Raw genomic sequence first — 27,399 nt, 5'->3', positions numbered from 1 at the left:
GCTGCTCTGGTTTGCCAGAAGCGGCTTTGTCATGCTGGCCACATGAGCCGGAAGCTGTATGCCGGCTCCTTCGGCCAATAACGCGAGATGAGCGCCACAACCTCAGAGTCGGTCATGACTGGACCTAATGGTCAGGGGTCCCGTTACCTTTACCTTACTCCTTTAGGGAACTTTAGGGAAGTTTTTAATATTTGATGTTTTATCTTGTTTTTTAATATTATGTTGGGAGCCGCCCAGAGTGGTTGGGGAAACCCAGCCAGGTGGACGGGGTATTATTATTATTATTACTATTATTATTTCAGCAGAGAATTTGCTAAGCCTGTGGTTCTCAAACTACATGTAACGTGCTAAGCACCTGGAAATTGGCTTCTATAATAACTGACATCACTTAGAAAACATCTGTTGCTGTTTTTTGCAACTTCCTGTTTAATACAGCTAATGTTTTGATTTGGGCTAGAGATCTCAAGAGCCCTCTGAAAATGTTGTTCACTTTTGTTGATATGTATGGATAAGTAAATCCTAATAGCAAAGAGATATCTGACGAGAGAAGGGAGCATAACTTGAATCTCTTTACCAACAACATGGCAATCATGTTAATTGACCCACTGGCAGCACTCCCCGCTTATGTTAAGCAAGAAATAGTTTTACTATACTCCCCTTAGATACAGTTTCAATATCTGGGGGTAATAGCACCCCAAAAGCTTAATAAATTGTATCAAGCCGACGACATCCCTTTGATGAGAAAAAAACCTGAGGATGGTAAGCAATGGAAGAAAATGTAGAATCATTGCTATAGAATGGCCACATTACCCAGGAGTTTTTGCACAGAACTACGGTACTCCTTTTGGGAACTTTAGGGAAGTTTTTAATGTTTGATGTTTTATCTTGGTTTTAATATTATATTACGAACCCTGACATCCATCTTCATGGAAAGCCATTACAGAAGTGACAAAGGTTAAACCAGCAGAAGAATCTCCCCCCCCCATTCTTATTCTATTGGAATCGTGCAATCCTGTTTGACTGAAGTGTGCCATAACTACAAAAAACACAATTTCACTCATGGAAATTCTAAATCTTTATGGGCTTCCTGCGGAAAATATTCCTTGTCTAACATTTTGTCGTTCCACTGGATTAGTGATGGACAATTAGCTCTATTATTCATGTTTCAGTCTCCGGTGGCATTTAGCACATAACGAATGTAAATAGCTGGGAGCCAAAACTGTCGGAAACGATAAATAATGGTTGCGCTATGAGTTTTGCCAGAAAGTAGGCAGGTGGCAGGGAATCAAATGCATTTATAGGGCTTAGGGGAGAAAGTCCACTGTTGCATAATGCCATAATGGGCGCAGAGATGTAGGTAAAGGGGCATAATATGAAATACATAGGTGCCATCATATAAGTTTCCCAAGGTATGGTTGATTCCCCACTCCCTTTGAAGAAATATGACCACATGGTGACTATCGGCTGATTAACAAGCTATAACAAGAAAAAAAAGAAAGAACACAAAACAGATATAAGAATCCTTTAAAATGAATTTCCTCTTGCAACAGGACAAGGGATATTTGAATAATATTCTTTAGATCAATGTAGTGACCCATCACAATTTCCTTCTGATGGGGGAAGAAAAACTCTTCCATGTTCAACAATATCCTGATAGGTAAGAAAGTGAATCACAAAATGCATTACTCAACACATTCCATTCTACCAGAAACCACACAGGAAATTTGAACTGCACCTTCTGAAATACACACTAAGGGAAAGGAAAATAACTCTTGCTTGTACTGAAATTCATGCCCTGCCTTTCCCCACACGATTGAACTTACAAAGTAGCTTACAGCATAAGAGCCATAGCTGTCAAGTTTTCCCTTTTCTCGCGAGGAAGCCTATTCAGCATGAGGGAATTTCCCTTTAAAAAAGGGAGAACTTGATAGCTATGATAAGAGCACCACACCCTAAATAAAAATATACCCACTATAAAATTACAAAAAAAAAAATAATCAAATATCACAAACATCAACCATGGAGAGATAGTACTAAAATAACACAACCAAGAAAACAACTGACTAAAACTCTGATAAAGACATGTTTTGGCTAGGCACCTTAAAATAAGAGACTATCAGGGCCTGATGAATTTCCGCAATACCAAAAAGACATCACTCCTTGTAGTGACCAAAAATATATCATTTGGCAGCAGGACCTTGTGAAAGACCTCGGCTGTTGAATGGAGTATGTGGGGAAGAACATGCAAAATATGGCTGTCTTTGGCCTACCAAGGTGCCAGGCTGTTTAAGACATTAAATGTTAAAACCAGCACTTTGAACTGAACCTGGAAACAAAAATGAGCCTGAATGCCTAACTCCAACTAGCCAGGGGCGTAGGAAGGGGGGCGGTCCACCCCGGGTCACCCCTGTCATCTCTGAGCAGGAGGGGAGACAAAATCCCCCTAGGCGGATCACTGCGCAGCCCCCCTGGGTGCCGATTGCTGCACCGATCGCCCCGTCGATCACCCACAATGGGCGCCAATTGCCACACCATATCCCCCCTGGGCACCAATCGCCCTGGCCCCCTGGGCGGCTCACCCTGCCCCCCCCCGGGTGTACAGCTCCGCCGCTGCAACCAGCAACCTGGTAGCAACAGTTCAAGTTTCTGAATGCATTCAAGGGCAGCCCTATCTACCAGCCAAAGCTCAGAAAAGACACCCCTCTCCCCACACACCATCTGTTGCATCGAGGATAAGTGCTGTGTCAAGGTGCAAACTCAAACTCTTAGGGCAGGCAGGGCTGCGCAGAAGATACACTGAAATCTGCTGTGGATAATTTACAGTATATCACGAAAGAATTCGGTCTCCCAGCTGGTTAACAAAACCGTCCTACAACCATAGCTGCCAAGTACCCCGTATTTCCCGGGAAACCCCCGTTTTTCCTTACTGTTTCCCGGAGGTCTCCCGTTCCAGATCCTCTCCTGTTAATTTCCCTTATTTTTGTTCCTGTTGGCAGCCATTTTTCTGGTGCCGCTTTGCCCATCTATGGGCACCAGAAAATGGCTGGTGCCGACATCGGAAATTGCATCTACGCACTTCCGGACATGCGTAGACGTGATTTCCGGCGCCGGCCATTTTCAGTGCCCATAGATGGGCAAATTAGTGTCTATGCAACTTCCAATGTCGCGCGGCTGCCGATCCCAGATTTCTCCGCAGGATACTTGGCAGCGATGCCTACAACGCTCCCTACCCCAAAAGAAATAGAGACCCTCCAAGTGCCCCAATTTTCCAGGAACAGCCCCAGATTTACAGAAGCCATCCCAGATTCTGATCCCGGAATGTCCTACTTTTCCTTACGACGCCCCTATTTTCATCAGAGAATTGTTGGAGGGCATGGAAATAGGCTGCGGAAATGAAGGAAGTCTGGAGGGAAATAAGGAAATGATTTTTTTTGCATTTTTTTGTATTTAGTTGACCTAAAGAGAGGAAGGCAGACCCTCCAGCTTTCTAGGCAGTGTAACTACAGTAGCTCCAGGAGTCTTGGAAAGCTGCTACCACAGTGCATCTTAGCAGATGCAGAGAGTTCCCACAATATGATATGCGGCATATCATATGCCTTGCTATATCACACCTTTAATAGGAGATGGGCCCACACATTCATTTAGCAATTAAGTAGGCGACACTTTATCCATAAAAAAGAATTCAGAGAAATTATTTTTTAAGACATGTAGAATTCTGACATGTTTAATTTGTTTGTACAGCATTTTATTGTTGATTTCATTTACTTTTTGAATGTTTTAAATGGTTGTTTCTAACTGTTTTTTAGGCGTAGTCTCATTCTTTTAGCAAACAACTCTTAGGTTTTTTAAAACAATCCAGCAGTATTTAAAGTTTATGAAATAAATAAACTCCAGGAAAAGCTTCCTTTGCTCATTTTCTATGTGTCAAGCAAGGCGAGGAGCCATGAAAAAAAGTTGACAAGTGCAATTCTGTGCTTACTCGGGAGTAAGCCTCACTGCAATTAGTGGGCCTTGATCGCAAGTGCATCGGACCATATAATAACGAAATGCAAAGTGTAAGAGAGAACAAGTACAAGAATGGATTGTTTTTCTTTCAGCTATATTTGCTTGCATTTGCTTAAGAGAGAGAGAGAGAGAGAGAGAGAGAGAGAGAGAGAGAGAGAGAGAGAATTTGGTTAATGATCGTTTGCAAAAGAAATTCTGTATGAGAACAAAAAAAGAGTTTGAATATAGCACTCACATCCTTGTCCTCTGCTTTTAGATAATTATTGCAGTAAAAACAGGGGTTAGCAATTGTCAGGGGGACTTTCTACAGGGACCCTCCCCCAGTCATCCTGACCAGCACTTCGCCCAGTGACAGCGCTAGCAGCGGGTCAGGAGGAGGGAATGAGGAATGGAGCGGAGTGGAGAGGGGGCTCCAAGACGTGTCAGAGCCTCAGCACCGACCCAGCTGGCCAGAGGAGGAAGGACAGCGCAGCCAAAGGAAGGGAGAAGGAACGCAGCCCCTTCCAGCGCCCACATTGGGTCATGCACCCAGACGTAGGGCAAGGGGGTGGCGTTTTGGGGTCCCCAGACTACTATGCTGGCGCAAAAGCAGACAAGCGCCATTGCTGGGTTCTGAATCAGACTAGGCAGTCATGTTTTCTGATGTCTCTGCACTGTAAATAATATGCACAATAAAGCTCTTAAAGAAAGAGCAGACCGGAGCGTCTTTACTCGAGAGTAGCCGCAACAATCCCCTGACAGCAATGAAAGCATGTGAGTGAAGCTGGAAACCTTAGCCGTAATCTTTTCTGACCTAATTTTTCCCTGCCAGGCCCCTGAAGGTAATTGACACAAAGGATCCCCCCCCCCAAAAAAAATACTCGACAGTTTAAGACCAGAGTTAAAGCTATCTCATGTTGGTTCAAGCTCCATAAAGACAGAAAGCTGGAGGCCAAGGAAAATGCCATAATAGATGTCCCCCACTATCAATAATGCTTGCTTGCAACTCATATTTCATCCACCAACTCTTTCGTGCCCAAATCTAGGCAGGGAGGACGGTGTGTTCAGCAAAGATGCCTCACATTGACTTGGCCCTGTATTTCCACAAGAAGCATCTGTGCCTTACTGTATTGCTCAAGGACTAGCAATTTGTACACACAAACACAATTTAATGCCATGTGCTAGAATTGATAGTTTGATGATTTACTTTATTTCCACGTTCCCAGATCTGATTAATTTTAGTTACACTCTAGTCAAAATAACAATCCCTTATACAACAACTGCAATATTACCGTAACCACTTCCATTCATATTGACACATTAAATGATTTATAAAACTACAGGTGAGGCACTCAAACTATATCCTTGTTCTTCCTGTGTGTGGCAGTTATTCTCATAGCTGCCAAGTTCTCCCTTTTTTTAAGGGAAATTCCGTTATGCTGAATAGGCTTCCTCGTGAGAAAAGGGAAAACTTGGCAGCTATGGTTATTCTGTCTGTGACGTTTCTTCCTGTCCTTCTAAAATATTATGTCTATCTTTTACTGGTGGTTGCTGTTCTCCCTCATGCCTTGGGTGGAGCTAATATACCCCTGTTGTTTCAGAAATTCTCCATTGCTCCATCCCGTGATACACTGTTTTGCCACTTTTACAACAGCTGCAAAAATCACACTCAGTTATTCTTAATTATTCACATATTATACTGCCTAGATAATCCTAAAGTGAATTTCTATAGTGGATAAATGATGGGTCAAAAAGCCTGGCGCAATATCTTAGCAAGAATATTACTTTCTGCTTTAATGTTTTCTTTCTAAATTTGGAATCACAGTTAGTACCTTAAGAAAGGACTCCGCCTCCTTCTGGCACTGCTGAGCGTATTAGGAGGGGAAAAGCAGATTGTTTGTTCAGGTAAGTCAAGCAAACCATATTTGAGAATCTATTCTGACTGCTGTTCAGATTGTGAAAGTCACACCTTGGGCTCTAGCTACACCTCAAGGGGTTCTTACACATTTATGTATTGCAACAAAGGGATGGAAAAGTACAGGCTGAAGAAATATATCTCGTCATGCCCCAAATGCCCGTAACATTAAAGATGATGAGTCTCAGACTACAGTAAGAAGGAAATGAGAAAACAATGGAAACTGTATTGTGGAATTTTTTAACGCCACCTTCGCAGAGCTGTTGTGAGGACTGGCAAGATGAAGACGGCAACGTATTTGGGGGAAATAGCAGAAAAAATGACGATACTGATGTAAAATTCAATGTTATCGTTCCTGTGGTATCTCACATAACAAGCTAGCATTTCCAGCTCCAGCCTGTATGGGAGATTTAAGAGCTAAATTGAAGACAAATTCAGTCATGTATCTGCAGCTGGGAAACAAATGCTTCTGGTGAGATTCTCCATTCCATCACCACTTAAATCTAAATAAATCCTCTCAGGGTGTCGACAAAGGACTTATGCTGATTCTCCCTTGTTATGATATCTATCATATCATCTTCGTTCAAATTCAAAGGCACTTCTTCTGAAACAGAAAAAGGCTTCATCACTAACTAAGGTAGCAAAAGAGGCTCCTGGACATTTAATATATGTGTAGAACAGATAATTTCTGTGGCTGTAGCTTGCATGACAATTCCTTTTTCTTCTCACCTGTTAAAATTGCAGGAGCCCAGCCTTCCTTTTCACCTGTTCCACCACAAATTAAACCCTCCAGCATAGCTGTCAAGTTTTCCCTTGTCTCGTGAGGAAGCCTATTCAGTATAATGGAATTTCCCTTTTAAAAAGGGGAGAACTTGACAGCTATGCCCTCCAGATGCTGTTAAACTCCTTTTTCCATCCCCCCTCTTCCTTTGTTTGATTCCATCCAGGGATCCTTTTTTGCTTAGGGTTGGGAGCCACCTTTTTATTTGTGAAAAACGTCAAATGCCCTGATTGTAACGGCAGCAACAAATAACCTAGACAAACAGCTTATCCTTCCAGTTCTGTAACACCACCTGATATTTTAAATAGCACCCCTAAAGTAAACAGACAGCATTTTATGAAACCACATTTTATGAAATCAGTGCGATTTTCCAGACTTACTGTGGTAGCTGTGAGGTAGATTGCGTCTTCAGACCCAGAGAGGACACAATTTAATCTGTGACCCACCAGATTAGGTGGGAAATAAGTTTGTCGTTGATTTTCATATAAAGATGCCTTATATCAATTCGGACCATTGGTCCTTGTATCGGTCCTCCCTAAAAGAGGGTGTGTGTTGCGGTGAGACCTGGAAACCGACACCCTGTGTTGTGGGTGGGTAAGATTGGTCAGCCACAACACCTGATTGGTAGGTCCCTCGATGTTGGGTCAATCTGGCCAATGGGGCGCAGCCCAAACGGATATATATACCCATGCACGTGACCCAGAGATTCCTCTGCAGGGACGTAGCCAGGATCAAAAATTGGGGGGCAAGGGGCAAGGGGCGGGGCCAAGGGGCAGGGGAGGGGCCACAGTGGGGCAAGGAAAGCCATGGTCGTTCAGGGGCGAGGGGGCGCCAGGATCAGCCCAAAATCGGGCTGATCCAACCCCCTCCTCCCCCTCCACGATCGGCAGGGGCGAGGGGGCGCCAGGATCAGCCCAAAATCGGGCTGTTACAATCCCCTCCTCCCCCTCCGTGATCGCCGGGGCGGGTGGAGGGAAAGCTGGCTTTCCCTCCACCCGCCCCACAGCCAGCAAGGGAGAAAGGAGACGTCCCTTCTAGCCGGCTGGCTGTGGGGCAGGTGGAGGGAAAGCCCCAGAGCCGCGCAAAGCGTTTGGCTGGCTTTCCCTCCACCCGCCCCACAGCCAGCCGGCTAGAAGGGAGACAGCACCAGGCGGCGGCGGGCAGCGGGGCAGGCTGGCCACCAGCGGCCCTGCTTCTAGGGGGGGCAACTGCCCCCTCCTGCCCCCTTCTGCCTACGCCCATGTTTCAGTGCGTGCATTCGGAACACCTACCCACCTCTCCCTACTTTTAGGGCTTGTTGCATTTGACCTTGCTATGCCGTTGTGTGTCGTCTGTCGTTGGGACAGGGGCATGGCAGGAATTTTCCCCACTTGCCTGATTGGCTGTTGCCATTTGGGTTTCGCCTACCGCGTAGCAAATTGTCACTACTTGTAAGGTTGAGGATAGGCCACTGGTTCAGGTGATAGGGATGGGGGAACGCTCTCGCCATCCCTATGTGGAGGGTATTCCGTTAAAGGAATCCAGGGGTTCAATGGTTTGGTCAACCCCTGAGAGGGGGTTGTGCCTGTGCCTGAGTCCAGGGGAGCATCTGGCGAGTGAACAGAGTCTGTTCCCAGGCTTTTCACCTGCCTCAGATGTTCACCCTTGGCTGACCTATGATAGAGCTCTGGGTCAGCGCTACTTGCAAGGGTGTAGGGAGCTAGTCGAACCAGAGCCTATGCAACCATTCACTTTCTGTAATCAATAAAGTTGTGGCCTAAATTCTGCCAAAAACCAAACCAAAATTTGAGTCATGTGTGAATTTATTTAGGGGGGAGGTTTCTGGGTCTGAACATGCAAACCAGGGGTGTTGTTTTGGGGTGGCTCAGATAAACAGCCCGCGGTCTCACTGGACCCCAAATCCCTTGCCCGCTTTCTTAGAATCAAGAATCATAGAATTGTATAGTTGGAAGGGAGCCCAAGAGTCATCTAGTCCAACCCCCTGTAATGCAGGCATCTCAACTAAAGCATCCATGACAGATGGTCATCCTTCCATTGTTTCCTCCCATTGTTAAAACTTTTTTAAAACTTTGTTTACAGGGCAGCTGGATGAACTGCAGTATGGATGAGACCCCAGCCACTTGCCATCTTAATTTGCCTATATACGCCTATATATATATAAAGGTAAAGGGACCCCTGACCATTAGGTCCAGTCATGACCGACTCTGGGGTTGCGCGCTCATCTCGCATTATTGGCCGAGGGAGCCGGCGTATAGCTTCCAGGTCATGTGGCCAGCATGACAAAGCCGCTTCTGGCAAACCAGAGCAGCACATGGAAACGCTGTTTACCTTCCCGCTGTAGCGGTACCTATTTATCTACTTGCACTTTGACGTACTTTCAAACTGCTAGGTTGGCAGGAGCTGTGACCGAGCAACGGGAGCTCACCCCGTCGCAGGGATTCGAACTGCCGACCTTCTGATCAGCAAGCCCAAGGCTCAGTGGTTTAACCACAGCGTATATATATATATATATATATATATATATATATATATATATATAGTGCATGTAAACTTATGCGGATTTGTGTCATGTGCCTATATCCTGAGTCCTTTGTCCCTGCTGTATAGCCTAGCACTGTATTCACCAAGATTTTTCCTAGCCTACTTGGGATCCTCTGTTACTAGGACCTTTGGCATGAAAATTAAGTCCTGTGCTAGGAAGCCAACACTTCTGCTACCTAACTTCACTGTCTTCGCCCTTGCCTTCTCTTCCATGACTGCTTCCAATTAAGTATTAACAGGTGCTTTGAATAGAACTGTATTTTTGGTACCCGTAAACTTCTAATCCGTTCCACATGAATGCTGTAGTGGAAATGTACAGAATTCAGACAACCACCAGTACTGTAGTGTTGTATTTCAGCAAAGTTTATCAGCTGCGTCAGGAGAGGGGGGGGGGCAACCTTGTTTAGTTATATGTTGTCTATGACTGCATGGAAGCAATGAAAAAAATGTTAAATTCAGTTCCATTTTAGCTCAAAGGATAGTTAAAAGCAGGCATTCCTTCCAATGACCATCATTAAGGTTGTTATATAAGCAGGGGATTATCGGATTTTTCAGTAGCTGAGTCATCTGAAGAACAAAGATGTGGCTAAAACACAGAAAATAAGTTCTGCATGAAAAAAACTAACTGCTGGGTATCGCTCATGAAGACGATGAACAGAGACGTGATTTTAAATATGCATCGCTGGCAATGAGTGAATCCAGACTAAGCTAGTCACATTTCAGTCCGATTGAAATCAATAGGGCAAATTAGTAATTACTGACTTGCTCTCATTTCATTGAAATCAACAGATTGTGTATGAGTAATTGTCTGGGTCCGCTTCAGCCTACGTAGGAGACATAACAAAATCTGGATCAGGAAATAGAAAAAGTGGCTTTCCACGATTACTTGCCACATCTTTACCACTCACTTCCCTAGTGGCATGCGAAGGGGCCTCCTTACATGGTCCAGAAGTGTTTCTGGTCTACATTAGACAAACCTATTTCCCCCTCAGCATCTCTTAATTTAATTAAATTAAATAATAAGAATATGGAGGGGCAAGAGAAAAGCTACGCATAGGCAGCATGGATTTAATTCAGTTAGACGTGGGTGACACTGTGGTCTAAACCACTGAGCCTCTTGGACTTGCAGATCAGAAGGTTGGCGGTTTGAATCCCCGCGACGGGGTGAGCTCCCGTTGCTCGGTCCCAGCTCCTGCCAAGCTAGCAGTTTGAAAGCACGTCAAAAGTGCAAGTAGATAAATAGGTACTGCTCCGGCAGGAAGGTAAACAGCATTTCCGTGCGTTGTTCTGGTCGCCAGAAGCGGCTTATTAGTCATGCTGGTCAAATGACCCGGAAGCTGTACGCCAGCTCTCTCGGCCAGTAAAGCGAGATGAGCGCCGCAACCCCAGAGTCGTCCGTGACTGGACCTAACGGTCAGGGGTCCCTTTACCTTTAACTTTAGATGAGATTTAATCTTGATGGGATAGTTGTCTGGAATGTGGTGATGGTAATGAAGGAAAGATTATTAGACCCAGGGAGAAGGGGAGGATTAGGGACCCAGGTGGCGCTGTGGTTAAACCACTGAGCCTAGGGCTTGCTGATCAGAGGGTCGGCGGTTCGAATCCCTGTGACGGGGTGACCTCCCGTTGCTTGGTCCCAGCTCCTGCCAACCTAGCAGTTCGAAAGCACGACAAAATGCAAGTAGATAAATAGGAACCGCTACAGTGGGAAGGTAAACGGCGTTTCCATGTGCTGCTCTGGTTTGCCAGGAGCGGCTTTGTCATGCTGACCACATGACCTGGAAGCTATACGCCGGCTCCCTCGGCCAATAATGCGAGATGAGCGCGCAACCCCAGAGTCGGTCACGACTGGACCTAATGGTCAGGGGTCCCTTTACCCTTTACCTTAATCTTGATGGGATAGTTGTCTGGAATGTGGTGATGGTAATGAAGGAAAGATTATTAGACCCAGGGAGAAGGGGAGAAAGCCTTAAACTTTTATAAGAACTCTGAATCTACAGAGCAAGGCAAGGGTGAAAATCAGCCTGAAATAGGTAAATGGCAAGTAAGTAGCTCAGATGCATAAAGGGAGGGAAGTAGCTTGAAGAAGGCAAATTGTTTTACCAAACATCTGGAAAAAAATATAATTATTTGGGGACGGTCCGGCATTTATTATAGTCTCTAACACAAATGTCAAATTGAAAAGAGCCAGGTTCTATGGTGTACAAAGAAAAAGTATGCTTTAACTTTATAAGGAATATAAAAAAATTCCTTCAGTAGCACCTTAAAGACCAACTAAGTTTATATTTTGGTATGAGCTTTCGTGTGCATGCACACTTCTTCAGATACACTCAACTGCAATTTTAACCCTAAATGGAGAACAAGGAGTAGGGAGCAGAAGGTCTAAAATGTCACACAGAGAATGTGAGTTATATAGACCAGGGATGTCCAACAGGTAGATCGTGATCTACCAGTAGATCACTGGATATCTGTGGCAGATCAACGGTAGATCGCCAGCTCCCCCCAAAGAAGCTAAAAAAAACTTTGGCTCCCCTAAAAAAGCTCAACATCTTTGCCCTGCACCCCTAAAAACGGGGCTTTCCTCCCTAAAAAAAAGCTCAGTGTCACTTTCCTCCTCCCTAAAGAAGCTCAACAACTTTGACCTGAACCCCAGTTTTTAACTCTGTGAGTAGATTGCAGCCTCTTGGAAGTTGGCCGCCCCTGATATAGACAAATAAATGTAGATGATTGAACTGCAGGCACAATGGGAAATGAGACGAAAGCAGCAACTGCTTGGTTTGTTGCCATCACTTAATGCCTTGTCCAATTCAAAAAGAATAAAATAAACCATCTTAATCAGAAGGGGGCAGTAACAATCTTTGGACTGCTCTTCAACTGCAATTTTAACCCTAAATGGAGAACAAGGAGTAGGGAGCAGAAGGTCTAAAATGGCACACAGAGAATAGAAAACTCCACAGAATCTCTTTGTGACATGATGCAATTGACAAAAAAGGGATGTTTCTGAAGAAAAACCAATGATATACTTAGTTGAATTTCTGGTCCCCCTGGTTTTCTGAGTTTTAATTTTAATTTTAAGATTTAAAATGATATTGGCTTGTATTTTGATGGTTCTACCGGTATTCTTAGTGCGTTTCTAAAGACTTTGGACACAACCTTCACCCATGATTGAGTTTATCTGAGGTAGAGTATTGCATTTCCAGATAAAAAACAAAGTTGAGTCATCACAGCTGAAGAGACAGCAGTCTAACTGGGACTTGGTCACATCTAGAAGAGGAACTGCTGGTGGGTGCAGACAGAGACGGAGATGAATAAAATGAAATGGACATCGTCAGCATTTTGGCCAAATGCTATGATCTGAATGTGGAACATCCAGTCTATGCTGTTTTCTCACTTTGCCATCATCCAAGCACATTTGTGCTAGCTCTTTGATCCTGAATTCCTTCGCTGCCAGAATGATGATGATGATGATGATGATAATGATGATTTTATTATTTATACACCACCCATCTGGTTTCTGCAATTGTTGATGATAGATAGATAGATAGATAGATAGATAGATAGATAGATAGATAGATGATAGATAGATAGATAGATAGATAGATAGATAGATAGATAGATAGATAGATGATAGATAGATAGATAGATATAGATAATACAGGGCTCATACACACTTCCACATGTGCTGTGCCTAGAAAGCACAAGTCCTGGCAGTTTCCCGCTTGACCCACGCTTTCTAAGCACGGGTCCGAGGAGTTTTTCCCTTGCCCTGCTCCTTTCCAAGGGAAAACCTGCTCTTTAGTGATACATCAGAACAAACGGCAATCTGGGGGAAACCCAGATTCCTGTTAGCTCCAACTGAGCACCAAAGAGCAGTTTTTTTCCAGGAGGGTGACGAAAGCACCAGAACAAGGGCAGGCGTGGGAAGGGAAGACTGCTTTCATCATGGACTTCAGTCCTACTCCCTTGCCTCAGAAAACCTGGGAGGGAGCTGTTGCCTGGACCCAGACCAGGACCACAGCAGGGGCTAAAGGGCTAGAGTCCTCTTAAAAAATGGCGATGAACCCTTCCTACTAGAAATTTGTTTTTTGTTTTGTTTTGTTTTAAAGCGGCCTGAACTTAAAGGCACCGCTAGATAGTTAAAGCAACATGTAATTTGTCACAGAGAATCATAGAATCTTCAGGCCCGGCTCTAGGTGCAGTCCCGGTGGCACAGGGCACCAGGGCGCCGGGCCGGCAGGGGGGGCGTTCGCGGCAAAGCCGCACGGAAGCCATGCTGTGCGCTGCGAGGGCGGGGGCGCCGGAGCGATCTCCGTGCCTCAGCGCCAGGGCGCCCGACTTGCTAGAGACGGCCCTGAGAATCTTAGAGCTGGAAGGGACCACAAGAGTCATCTAGTCCAACCCCCTGCAATGCAGGAATCTCAGCGAAAGCATCCATGGCAGATGGCCATCCAAACTCTGTTTTAAAACCCCCAAGGAAGGAGAGTCCACCAGTTCTTGTGGGAGTCCATTCCACTTCTGAAAAGCTCTTACTGTCATAAAGTTTTTTCGAATGTTTAGTCAGAATCTCCTTTCTTGCAACTTGAAGGCATGCGAAACACTTTCAAAGACTTTTGGGCACTGCAATTTACCCCTCACAGACTTATTATTATTATTATTATTATTATTATTATTATTATTATTATTAAATTATTATTATTATTAATAGTAACTCAGGTTAAGAACTTTACTTCAGGATGAGAACAGAAATCACGCAACAAGTAGCTAAATAGGTACCGCTGTGGCAGGAAGGTGAACAGCGTTTCCGTGCGCTCTGGTTTCCGTCACGGTGTCCCATTGCACCAGATGTGCTTTAGTCCTGCTGGCCACATGACCTGGAAAGCTGTCTGCGGACAAACGCCGACTCCCTCTGCCTGAAAGCGAGATGAGCACCGCAACCCCAGAGTCGCCTTTGACTGGATCATATGCCACAGGGTCCTTTACCTTTTTACCTTTAATACAGCAATGTAACTCACTGGAGTTAATAAACTTATTCAAGTGCACTGTAATGTAATACAACCAGGGCTAGCCTGTCTATGAGGGGTGCCTCTGCGGGCATCACCACCACTCTGCCACCAGAGAAGTGAAGAGTGGCTGCGGTGGCTTCCAAGTTCTGGTGAGTCCCATGAGAACCAACAAATATTGCTGGAGCCCGGCAAGGAAGGATTTGATGGGCGTGGCAAGGGCAGCCCTTTCCCAATTCACCTCAGGCTGCGAAACAGGATGGGCTGCTCTTGAATATGCCTAAGATCAGTGGCAGGATCTTTTTTCCTTTGTTGTTGTTTAGTCGTTTAGTCGTGTCCAACTCTTCGTGACCCCATGGACCAGAGCACGCCAGGCACTCCTGTCTTCCACTGCCTCCCGCAGTTTGGTCAAACTCATGTTCGTAGCTTCGAGAACACTGTCCAACCATCTCGTCCTCTGTCGTCCCCTTCTCCTTGTGCCCTCAATCTTTCCCAACATCAGGGTCTTTTCCAAGGATTCTTCTCTTCTCATGAGGTGGCCAAAGTATTGGAGCCTCAACTTCAGGATCTGTCCTTCCAGTGAGCACTCAGGGCTGATTTCCTTCAGAATGGATAGGTTTGATCTTCTTGCAGTCCATGGGACTCTCAAGAGTCTCCTCCAGCACCATAATTCAAAAGCATCAATTCTTCGGCGATCAGCCTTCTTTATGGTCCAGCTCTTTTTTCCTAAACAACTGCAAATCAGACACATCTCTTCTGGAAATGACAAACTTACAGCAGCCTCTGAATTATGTGGGTATTTGACCAACAACTAAAGACTCTGGTGAAGATTAGCATTCTTTACAGCACAATCTCAGGCATGTCTGCTCAGAAGGAAGTCCCACTGAGCTCAGTGGGGCTTACTCCCAGGGAGGTAAGACTACCACTTAAACTGATTGAAAAGCCTTTATTAGAGATAAGCTTTCAAGTCCACCAGAATTCTTCTTCAGACTGGACATTATTTACATAAGAAAAGGAGTGGGTGTGAAGAAACAATGTTATTTGACGTGATGTCAGATTTTGTAGTTCATACCAGTGTTTTTTCCCATCACACCCATCAACAATCTCTGTTTTCTCATCCCCACCCACATTTTTTAATAGCCAGAGTGAATGGGTGCTAATGAGTTCAAAAGCTTTCTCACTGCTTTGTGACGTGTCACTTAATTCCAATATCATTTTCCTCTTGCTTCTGATGGACAGAACACAGCTGCCTGCCATTGTTCTCCAGAACTCTAGTCCATTTCAGAGAATGTCCTAACGAACATTGCCAACTACTGCACCAAACTTTTCCAACTGAAGTCTTGTGGAACTAAATGGTTATGCAAGAAAAGGTAAAAAGGTAAAGGACTCCTGGACGATAAAGTCCAGTCAAAGGTGACTATGGGATTGCGGCGCTCATCTCACTTTCAGGATAAGGGAGCTGGCGTTTGTCCAGAGACAGCTTTCCAGGTCATGTGCCCAGCATGACTAAACCGCTTCTGGCACAACGGAACAACGTGACGGAAACCAGAGTGCAAGGAAACGCCGTTCACCTTCCCGCCACAGCAGTACCTATTTATCTACTCGCACTGGCGTGCGCTTTCAAACTGCTAGGTTGGCAGGAGCTGGGACAGAACAATGGGAGCTCACCGCATTGCAGGGATTCGAACTGCTAACCTTCTGATAGGCAAGCCCAAGAGGCTTAGTGGTTTAAACCATAGTGCCACCTGCGCCTTGCAGGGATCCACAAGTATTTCAAAATGGTTTCCTCTGCTTCATAAAGATAACAAAACCTTCAGTTCTCATCATAATGTGGGGGGCACCCAGAGGTTTGCTGCATATCCAGTACTGGCAGTTGTTGCACCATATTGACCCTGTCCTCGTTCAGGTAATTACAAAAGCCTTGAATGGAAAACCAGCTACTGAAATATGAGCTATTTGGTAGTTTCCAAGGCTGGCCGCTTGTTCTCTCAAGAGGTCAATCCAGTTATAAAGATGGATTTTGCAGGTATTTAGAAAATTTGTTTCTTGTGGAGCATCCAGAAGCACTCAGAAGGCACTGTAGGAAGAGAAATGGCTTAGGCTGAACACCCAGGTCCTTTTAGTATTGAAAAGCAGGCCTTTTCTTTCCTAAACAGAGGTGCCATCTAGGGGCCTAACAGTCCACTGCCATCGGAACTAGCAACAAAATACGTAAGATTAAAGCTATATCAAGGTTATCCATAAATTCAGTGTAAAGGGAGATTGGATGCCTAACTGGAATCATGGAACTTTTGAGACTTTCTCCAAAACTCCAAAATGCAAATAGTCAGCACAGAGATACATAAGTACTTCAGAAGTCGCATGGAACCCGTTCCAGAAGTCCATTCGACTTCCGAAACGTCCGGAAACCAAAGCGCAGCTTCTGATTGGATGCAGGAAGCTCCTGCAGCCAATTGGAAGCCCTGTCGGATATTCGGCTTCCAAAAGATTGTTTGAAAACTGGAACACTCACTCTGGCTTTTGGTCGTTCGGGAGCCAGAACGTTCAACTCCCAAGGCATTCGGGAGCCGAGGTACGACTATATGCAGAAAGGCAGGGCTGGACTTTGGCAATCTTTTGGAATATGGTACCAAGTGTGAGGCCAAAAATTGGTGCCACAAAATGGATCGTCTCAATTTTGGATCTTCTCAATTTTGCACCCCTTTGGCTCAGTGCCCTATGCAGTGAAACTGCCCACACCACCCAAAATCTGGCACTGATACAGGTGAAGGTCCAGCCCTAATTTGGCACCTGAAAGAATATAAGGATGGCGAAGGCAAGGCCCTCAATTGCCAGAATGAGAATGAAGGTCACCCAAGGCAGCAATGCTGTCTTAACACACTTTGAAACAAGGAAAGTAATACACAATATTGAAAAAAACCAGCCCACCTCTAGTAAGAACACCAAGCCCAGAGTCTAAAATTACTGAACTGTGCCTCTAAAAATGGCAGATTTATTTTTAAGCACCACTTAAACACTAGTGATGCTATGTGTGCTATTAGACTCTGCAGATTTTGTGACAGATTACAGACACACAGAAATGTGTCTAAAAATTCATAGCATCCAATCTAAAAAGTTCATTTACCTGGAAGTAAGTCTGCTTCCTGGTTTTCTAGAGAAGTGAAGCATTTCTAGAGAAAATGATGACAGTATTATTTCTTCTGTAATCAGCAAACTGTATTCCCATGATGGGTTGGGGTTTTTTTTGGGGGGGGGGGTGACAGAGAAACCAGGTGGAAACTAGGGAGAGAATATTCTCATTCTGGTGTCCAACTTGCAGATCAGATAGATAGATAGATAGATAGATCGGGTCCTCCTTTAAAGAGGGCACGTGCCGTGTTAGTTTGAGACCTGGCAACCAAACCCTGTGTTGTGGGTGGGTATGATTGGATAGCCACAACTCCTAATTGGTAGGTCCCTTGATGCAGGGTTCAATCAGGCCAATGGGATGCAGGCTAAACAGATCAAGGGACCTATATATACCTATGCACATGACCCAGAGCTTCCTCTTTCGGTGCATGCATTGGAACATCTGTCCACCTCTCCCTACTTTTAGGGCTTGTGCGCTTGGCCTCGCTATGCCATCGTGTGCCGTCTGTCGTTGGGACAGGGGCACAGCAGGAATTTTCCCCACTTGGCTGATTGGCTGGTGCCATTTGGGGTTCGCCTGCCACGTAGCAAATCGTCACAACTTGTAATGTTGCAGATAGGCTCTGGTTCAGGTGATAGGGATGGGAGAACACTCTTGCCATCCCTATGCAAAGGGTATTCTATTAAAGGAATCCAGGGACTCTACGGTTTTGTCAACCCTGAGAGGGGTTGTGCCTGTGCCTGAGTCCAGGGGGACATCTGGGTGGTAGACATAGCTTGTTCCCGGCTTTCTGCCTATCCAGGTGTTCACCCTAGGCTGACCTAGGCTGGTGCCCTGGGTCAGCGCTACCTGCAACGGTGCAGGGAACCAGTCGAACCAGAGCCTATGCAACCACTCACTTGCTGTAATCAATAAAGTTGTGGCCTAAATTCTTCCAAAAAACAAACCAAAATTTGAGTCTGTGTGAATTTATTTAAGGGGGAGGTTTAAAGGTTTGAACACGCAAATGATAGACAGACAGACAGACAGACAGACAGACAGACAGACAGACAGACAGACAGACAGACAGATATAGACTACAGTGAGGAAGTAAAATGAAAAAAAGAAAGGGGGACCCCTGTAATTGTGAGGCGCTGAGGGCCTGTTTTTTGGCCTATGATGAAAAGCCTTCTGTTTCCACTGCCAAACCTTGCAGGGTACAATTTGCAACAGTCTGGCACCATTTTTGAGTGAATTGGATAACATCAAGTTTTTGGTGAAATTGTGACCACACGGGTTAGGGATTTTTTTCAAAAACATGTTTTTCCGTGGTTTAAGGCACCGAAGGCTGATTTTTTTTTTGGTTTATGATAAAACATGTTTTTTGCACTGCCAAACCTTGCAGGGCACAATTTGCAACAGTTTGGCACCATTTTTGAGTGAATTGGATAACGTCCAATTTTTGCTGAATTTGTGATCCGCGGGTGATCTCCCTTCTTATGGTCTTTGTACTGGACCTGGAGACTCCAATAGAGAGCATTCCATGTCAGGAAGGAGGGAAAGTGGGCACTCTATCAAATGACAAGGCAGGAGTTACATGGAGCAGGGCCTTTTCACTGGTGGTGCCCAGTGTATGCCTCGCTCTTCCCAGAACTGCTCTCTTTTGGCTTGTATTTTGGAGCTTTATAATTTAGGAAGACTTTGGAAGAACTGGTTGACAAGTCTTATCAGTTGCTGACGTATGAGCGGATTTTATTTGGTGCTATTCTGTGCTTCTGGTGCACCAGGGTTTATAATAATAGAGGTGGCCAGGATGCCAGAAGGGATACAATTTATGAGCTCTCTCCATTATCTGCACAGCAGGGGGTGTTCAGTCAACAGTGCAAGGGCTGAGCCGAAGCATTTCCTGCTGGTTACCTGCTTTCAGCAATAGGGATCGCTGTTTGGTAGTACCCAATTGGTTAGCTGTCAGATTCTAGAGCTCCCTATTGGTGGCTCTTAGGTAATTCACAAAATACAGTGTCCATTCATAAAGCAGTAACATAAAGCTCCATTGCTACATATTGGGTGTATATTTCAGTGGTTTAACGTACAGGTTTGTGGCTGTATTGTAGTGTTTATGCAACTGTGAATAAAAGGTGACTGGGCTCATTGTCTAGGGGTTTGGGGGGGGAAGGTGACAAAACTGATTTCCAATAAGTGCCCCCCTTTATTTCCATAACAAGTCCTTGAGTCTGTACTCTGAATGGTGACACCAGGGACCTAGAAGGTGCAGGGCTTGTCGGTCCAACTCCTGCACAGTCTCATCAGGGTTGACCTTAAGGCAATTGGAGCAATTGAGCCAAATTGGGCCCGTGGGCTGCTCCTGAGGGGGCCCCTACACCAGGGCAATCCAGGTGGATTTTATTTATATCTATATTTATATCTATGCAGACTTTGACTGTGAACGGGGGCCCTACAAAAAAATATTCAAGTTGCACCCTACTGCTTCAAATTTGGGCCCCACTGGCTAGCCCTGATTCTAATAGTTGCTGGGCCTGAGTTGCCCTGCCCTTGCATGAAGTCTTGGGTTTGCAATTTTGGGAGAGGGGAGACTGCCCGCTGGGGAGCGGGAGAGCTGGCAAGGCCCTCTAGATTTAGAGGCCCTAGGCTTCAGCCTACTTAGCCTATGCATAAATCCGGCACTGGGAGAGGGGATTCTCTCATTCTGGCCATTGGTCAGCAGTCATGGCTATTTAATGTTTGGCAGGAAGTATGCATCTACCTCGGGGGGGGGGGGGGTGTACTGAAACACTCTGCAATAGATGTACGATCCCCTGCATGCCAACAGAGAATTTAGCTGCATGTGATAATGTGTGAGGAAGACATGGGTTTCTCTTCTGTAGGAACAGAGGAGAGTGGATACCCAGTTTGGACAAAACAGATTGTGTACAGTACATACACTCTATCCTTAAAGCTCATTTGGAGCACATTCTTTCCCCTCAAAGAATTATGTGCCAAGGCACCTGAGCCACAAAGTTCCTAGCAGAACAATAAAACACACCGACACGAAGGATTTTGGTTTATGGGTTCAAACAGGCCACAACTTTACTGGTTACAGATGTGAGCGGTTTGGCTTAGGCATTGGGGTGAAGCCAGGCTATGTCTTGACTCCTGCTCATCTGCAGAGAGTCCACTTAAGGGAAAACCACCTATAGGGGGCGCCCGATGACTTACCGTACATCAAATAGAGGCACCCCGAAGTGTCCCCGTAGGGGCTGTGACATGACCTTAGCCCTTGTCCAGGCTTCAGACAGGATTCACAGCCCGAACCCCTTTACAGGATACCCTTACTGAGGCAACTCAGTCTCCAATATTTTCCTATTATTATTATTATTATTATTATTATTATTATTATTATTATTATCCCATCCACGTTTTTTTTCTTCCTGGATTCAAACTGGAGACACACTATACTCAGAAGGATGTGTATGCACTTTCTCAAATTTTCCCCAAACCACGGGAAATTCAGGGCGGCACAGTTTAGCACTGCCCTCACTCCCATCTTGGAAAGTTCAAGCATGTCTTGAAAATTCCCCAGCTGGTTATTCTGACTGGTGTGTAATTGGAATTTATAATTTTTTTGGAATGCAGAGTTAAAGTAAATCAAACCATCACGCGGGGGGCAAACAAAATAATATAAATTGGCATTGAACAATTGGCATTATTGATTGTATTATAATTTGGTATTGTGACAATAAGGCTTTTATTGGGTTGTTGTAATTGAAAACTAATAAAAAAATATTGCACAAGGAAATTCCTCAGCTGCAGAGCGAGCTGCGTGAAGGAATCCTACTATGGATTTACTCCCCGTCTACAGTGAGCACTTAAAAAAAAAAAGTTATTATTTTTAAAAGCGCCTCAAAGGCTAACACATTGCTACATCATAAACTTTCATAGACCAGACTGCAGTCCATCACATACATTAATTAGGGAGGTGAAAGGAGGATAACATCTAAAGGAGAGAGAGAGAAATGTTAATCATGAGAAGGGAGGGAAATGAAATGCAGATATTAGGCAGCAGCTCTCGTTTTTTAAACCCACCAAAGATACATGCAGATAAGGGAATCTAATCTCAGCTCCCTTCCTACCTGCTCTCACCTTACCTGGCTGCATTCCATTGCTTCAAAAACATTTTCTTCACCTTGCCCCCTTTAAGTTATTGGAGCTGGGCTGGGAGAAAAGTGCTTTAGAGGAACAGCAAGCTGACGGGGACAGGTTTTGAGGAGATGAGAGAAGGAAAGAAAGGAGGTAGTTAACATGTCAGGGTATTTGTCCATTTTGCCTGGTATTGTTTAGCTCTGCTAACTTGAGCCGAGTGCAAAAATGAGTGAGCACATTTTGAGCGTAGGAATTTCTTTTCAGCACCAATACTGAACTGAGACCACAGACCTTTCGCACAAAGGCCTGCTCCTAACTTTCTTCATTTCAGCAGCCTAATGTAGTTGGGGGCAGGGTGGATAAAAATCAATGATTTTTTTAAAATAATTTTAAAAAATCAGATTTTTAAAAAAATTAAATTGGATTTTTTAAAAAATCAGATTTTTTAAATAAAATGCTTTTGGAGGAAAAAATCTTTCTAAAGATAGTTTTCTATTTAAGTTACATTATAGTCCAAAGGCTATTCATCAGGAAATAAGGATTTGTTTTAAGTTTTTCATGTGTACTAAAAACTCAGTCTAAGTTTTTTTAAATAAAAATAAAAATTGGTTTACCACATCGGTTAACAAACATGGATACATATGCTATAATGTTATTGTTTTAGTTAAATAAATGGTTTAAATTGTTCTTAATAAAATGATTATTTTTCTCCTTCCAATAAATTATAGCAGGAAAGTTGTCCAAATATAAACAATAATTCCATAATTATCTGTCTATGTATTTCTGATAGTATAACCAGATCAGTAATTTTTTGATGTAACTGTAAAAACATCTCTGAAAATTTATTGTTCCAAAAATGAAACATTTCTCTGGTTGTAAATATTAAGAGGATGCCAGCAAGATTGAAGCTTTCTATAAAAAAAATGATTTAAATCAAGGCTTACTGACTAGTGATTTAAATCAAGGCTTACTGACTAGTGATTTAAATAGATTTTATTTAAATCAAATCCACACTGGTTGGGGGAAAGCCATTTTGCTGTTGGGATTGTTAAGCAATTGGTGACCCTTGCTGATCCCCAGAGACCTGTCAGCAAATCCAGGTCTACCTTCTGCCAGCTTCTGCCAATGTGCTGCCCCTTTTAAGCGGAGATGAAACCCAGGCCCTTGCACACACAAGGCAAATGTTTGGCCACTAAGCTATGTGATGCCCCTGCCCTTTCCCCCCCCCCATGTGATCAGGGCAAACGGCTGCTCACTGCATCTAGTTCTCTAATAAATAAATGAACAAGCAAAACCAAGAAAGGGAAGATCAGATAAAGGGAAGATACCTACCTACTGTAAGGTCAACCTTACAAGGTTCTTGCAGTGATAACGCAGGTGAATTAAATACCGCATTTTTCTGTGTATAAGACGATTGCTTTTAAAAAAATATATATAGATATATTTATTAAGGATTTTCTCAGACAGCAAAACATACAAAAAATACAGAACACAAAAAGAGAATACAAAATACAAAAGAAGATACAACAATGCAAGAAAAAAACACAAAAAACAAAAAATCTAACTTATGACCCTTATTATCAATCCATTGACTTCCTCATTCCTCCTCCTTCTGCGATTCTTTACATATCATCCGTAGTAAACTCTAAATCTTATATAATTTCTAATTATTACTTTAATATTGTCTTATTTCTCTATCTTTTACATCTTATCCTTTTCTACTCTGTCCAAATCTTACTTCTTAATTAAATTATCATTTACAATGCTTATTTCACACCATTGTATTATCTACAACCTCTATTTTATCTCCCTCACTTCCACTAATTCTAGTCTATTATATGCTTACAGTGGCACCTCGACATACGAATGACTCGACATACAAATTTTTCAAGTTACGAAGGGAAAAATGGGGGTGGGCTTACGAATTTATTCGACTTACAATCGAATGTGTGCCAGCCCCGCTTGGGATCGGGCCGCCGGCTCCGCTGCCACCGCCGCTGCGAGGCCGGCCTCCTGCTACTGATCTTCGTGTGACAGGCGGGGGTGGGGGGAAAGCGGAGGAAGGAAGGAGCCTCCGCTTTCCCCCCACCCCCGGCTCTCACACAGCGCAGAGCCGAAGATCAGCGGGCGCTGCTTGCTGGGCTTGTCAAGCCCGGTAAGGAGCGCCCGCCGATCTTCGGCTCTGTCCCCGATGCGCTACGGCTCGGCGAAGCAGGCAGGGAGACGGCAACAGCCCGCAGCTTTTCCGGCTTTTGCCGTCTCCCTGCCTGCTTCCCCAAGACAAAGTGCCTGTGGGAATGGAGCCGAATGCGGCGCAGCGGGGGTTTTTCGCCGTTTGCCTTCCCCGAATCAAGGGGAAGGCAAACGGCGAAAAGCCCCCACCGTGCCCCAATTCAGGGCTCGCAGCAGCGGTGGTAGCGGAGCCGGCGAGGGCCCGGTCCTGCACTCCCTCGCTGGCCTCCCGCCACTCCCGCTACCTCCCGCAGCCCCTCCAGCCACCGCCACCGGCCTCCCACTGCCCCCCCCAGCTGCCGATCCAGCCATAGGGCCGGATCTGGCCCATCGCTGCCTCCTGCCAGCCTTTAAAGTTCCTTTTTTTAAAGGCCCCGGAACGAATTAATCCATTCCCAATGCATTCCTATGGGAAACATCGTTTCGACTTACGAATGTTTCTACTTACGAATGTGCATTCGGAACGGATTAAATTCGTAAGTAGAGGTTCCACTGTATTCTTTAAATAAATTTTAAATTTCTTCCAATCTTCTTCCACTTCTGCTTCACTTCGATCCCAGAGTCTCCCGGTCAGCTCAGAGAGTTCCATATATTCTATCAACTTCTTCTGCCATTCATCCACTGTTGGTATTTCTTCATTCTTCCAATTCTTTGCAAGTAGAATTCTTGCTGCTGTTGTGGCATACAAAAAGAAGGTAACAGCCTTCCTAGGTATGTCATCCCCCGTTATCCCAAGTAAGAAGGCTTCTGGTTTTTTGGCGATTGCTTTTTATCCAAAAAGTAATGTTAAAAAAATTGGGAGTCGTCTTATACACGGGTGGTGCAGAGGGTAGGCATGAGTAGGAGATATATAGTGGTGTGTGATTGGTGTATGTGGCCAAGTGTGGTTGGGATTTGTTGTGGCAATTGGTCAGGCAATTTGTGGCTGCGTTCGGTCTGACTATTGGTGCCTTCTACGAGACGTGCGATTGGCAGCTGCGGTCAGGCGGTTGAGCGATTGACGGCCACCCCCACCCCCATAAAAAGCTGAACAACTCTGGGCAATCCCCCTCCCCCAAAAAAGCTTAATGTCTCCCCCCCAATTTGTTATTTTGGAGTCCCAAAGAATAGGGGTCATGTTATACACGAAAAAAATATGGCACATGAACATCACCCTCATTCTTATCCAGGGTTCCCCAAACTAAAGCCCGGGGGCCGGATGCGGCCCAATCACCTTCCAAATCCGGCCAGCAGATGGTCTGGGAATCAGCATGTTTTTACATGAGTAGAATGTGTTCTTTTATTTAAAATGCATCTCTGGGTTATTTGTGGGGCCTGCCTGGTGTTTTTACATGAGTAGAATGTGTCCTTTTATTTAAAATGCACTCTGGGTTATTTGTGGGGCATAGGAATTCATTCATATTTTTTTCAAAATATAGTCCGGCCCCCCACAAGGCCTGAGGGACAGTGGACCGGCCCCCTGCTGAAAAAGTTTGCTGACCCCTGTTCTTATCCTTCCATAGGACCCAGAAAATAATACATTGTGTAACAAATTGTAAGGTAAAAGTAAAGGGGCCCCTGACCATCAGGTCCAGTCGTGTCCGACTCTGGGGTTGCGGCACTCATCTCGCTCTATAGGCCAAGGGAGCCAGCATTTGTCTGCAGACAGCTTCTGGGTCATGTGGCCAGCATGACAAAGCCACTTCTGGCAAACCAGAGCAGCGCACAGAAACACCGTTTACCTTCCCGCCAGAGCGGTCCCTATTTATCTACTTGCACTTTGATGTGCTTTCAAACTGCTAGGTGGGCAGGAGCTGGGACCGAGCAACGGGTGCTCAACCCATTGCAGGGATTCGAACCGCCGACCTTCTGATCAGCAAGCCCTAGACTCTGTGGTATAACCCACAGCGCCACCTGGGTCCCTTCCATAGGACCCAGAAAATAATACATTGTGTAACAAATGGTATCCAACCCAAATCATGTGGCATCCAAGGCTATATATACTTGGGACAGCAAGTCACCCCTCCCTGGCTGCAAAAATGTAACAATAACCATCTATTCTAACCATTTGCTGTCCTTTCATGATATCCGAACTTTTCTGACTGAGCCTCACTCCCAGGGATCCAGTTTGTGAATCGGAAGTGGGGACTGGGTCACCAATAAAGTGTGTGTGTGCCTTCTGTGTGTAATTTTTTGGGGGAGGGCGGACTCATAGGAGGGCTTTGGAGAGATTTTGGAGCCAGCCCGGAGCATGCCTTCAGAATCCGAGTTAAGAATGTCAGAAAGGAGCGTGGTGGCGAGGAAGCGTCTGCGCTGGAAGCCAACCCAGACACTGCCTGCCGGAAGAATCATTTCTTCAACACCTGTAGCAGGTGAGCAGGCCAAAACGCGAAGATCTTGTGGGAAGGCACTGGCCTTCCTCACAGTGATCCTCCGCAGGTTTGCGATTCACAGCAAGAAGTCGACTAACTTAAACCTAGCAAGGTTACAGGTAGGTAGCCGTGTTGGTCTGGATCGAAGTAAAATAAAAAATAAAAATAAAAAAACAGACCCTGGAAACCTTCCACCAGACATTCAATGACTTTCACCCCACCATCAACCTAACAATGAACCAATCTATGCAAGAAATACATTTTTTGGACACTACTATAAAAATACAGGATGGACGTATAGACACCACCTTATACAGAAAACCAACTGACCGACAAACATATCTACATGCTTCTAGCTACCATCCCAAACATACCAAACAATCCATCGTATACAGCCAGGCCTTACGTTACAACCGCATCTGTTCCAACTCTACAGACAGAGAATCTCACCTAAGAGATCTACAGCAAACCTTTTTAGAACTAAAATATCCACCTGATGAAGTTAAACAACAGATCAACAGAGCCAGACAGATACCTAGAGAGAACCTGCTGCAAGACAGACCCCAAAAAGAAAATAACAGAACACCACTAGTCATCACATACAGCTCCCAAGCTAAAACAGTACAACGCATCATCAGAGATCTACAGCCTCTCCTGGACAATGACCGCTCCCTTTCTCAAGCTCTGGGAGGAAGACCTTTCATTGCCTACAGACAGCCACCCAATCTTAAACAACTCCTCACCCACAATAATACAACCACCAGACTTAACATGGACACTGGTACCAGAGCCTGCAATAAACCCAGATGCCAACTTTGCTGCCACATACACCCAGACAACACCATTACTGGCCCCAACAACATCCAACATACCATCTCAGGACTATTTAATTGCTCATCCTCTAACATTGTGTATGCCATCAAATGCCAACAGTGCCCTTCAGCTCTCTATATTGGACAAACAGGCCAAACCCTACGCCAAAGGATAAATGGACATAAATCTGACATCAGGAACCAGAAGACAGAAAAACCAGTAGGAGAACACTTCAATCTCCCAGGACATTCTATACAAGATCTCAAAGTAGCTGTCTTACTACAAAAGAATTTCAGAAATAGACTGGAAAGAGAAGTTGCTGAATTGCAACTTATCACCAAGCTCAAAACCATGGAGGGACCTGGTTTGAACAGAGATATCGGGTTCTTATCTCATTATACATGATAAGCGATCTTCAGCCATCTCAACCCTTGCTTTTTCATGCAAAACCATTTGCAGTCGTTTGCGGTCATCAACAGCTATCAGTCAGTCAATCACCCATTTCCACCACCCTTCTGAGTGATCCCCCCTCC

The sequence above is a fragment of the Zootoca vivipara genome, chromosome 7 (genome assembly GCF_965207765.1).
Source record: "Zootoca vivipara chromosome 7, rZooViv2.hap1.1, whole genome shotgun sequence".
NCBI classification, from domain to species: domain Eukaryota; kingdom Metazoa; phylum Chordata; class Lepidosauria; order Squamata; family Lacertidae; genus Zootoca; species Zootoca vivipara.
This window is presented reverse-complemented; position numbering follows the sequence as displayed.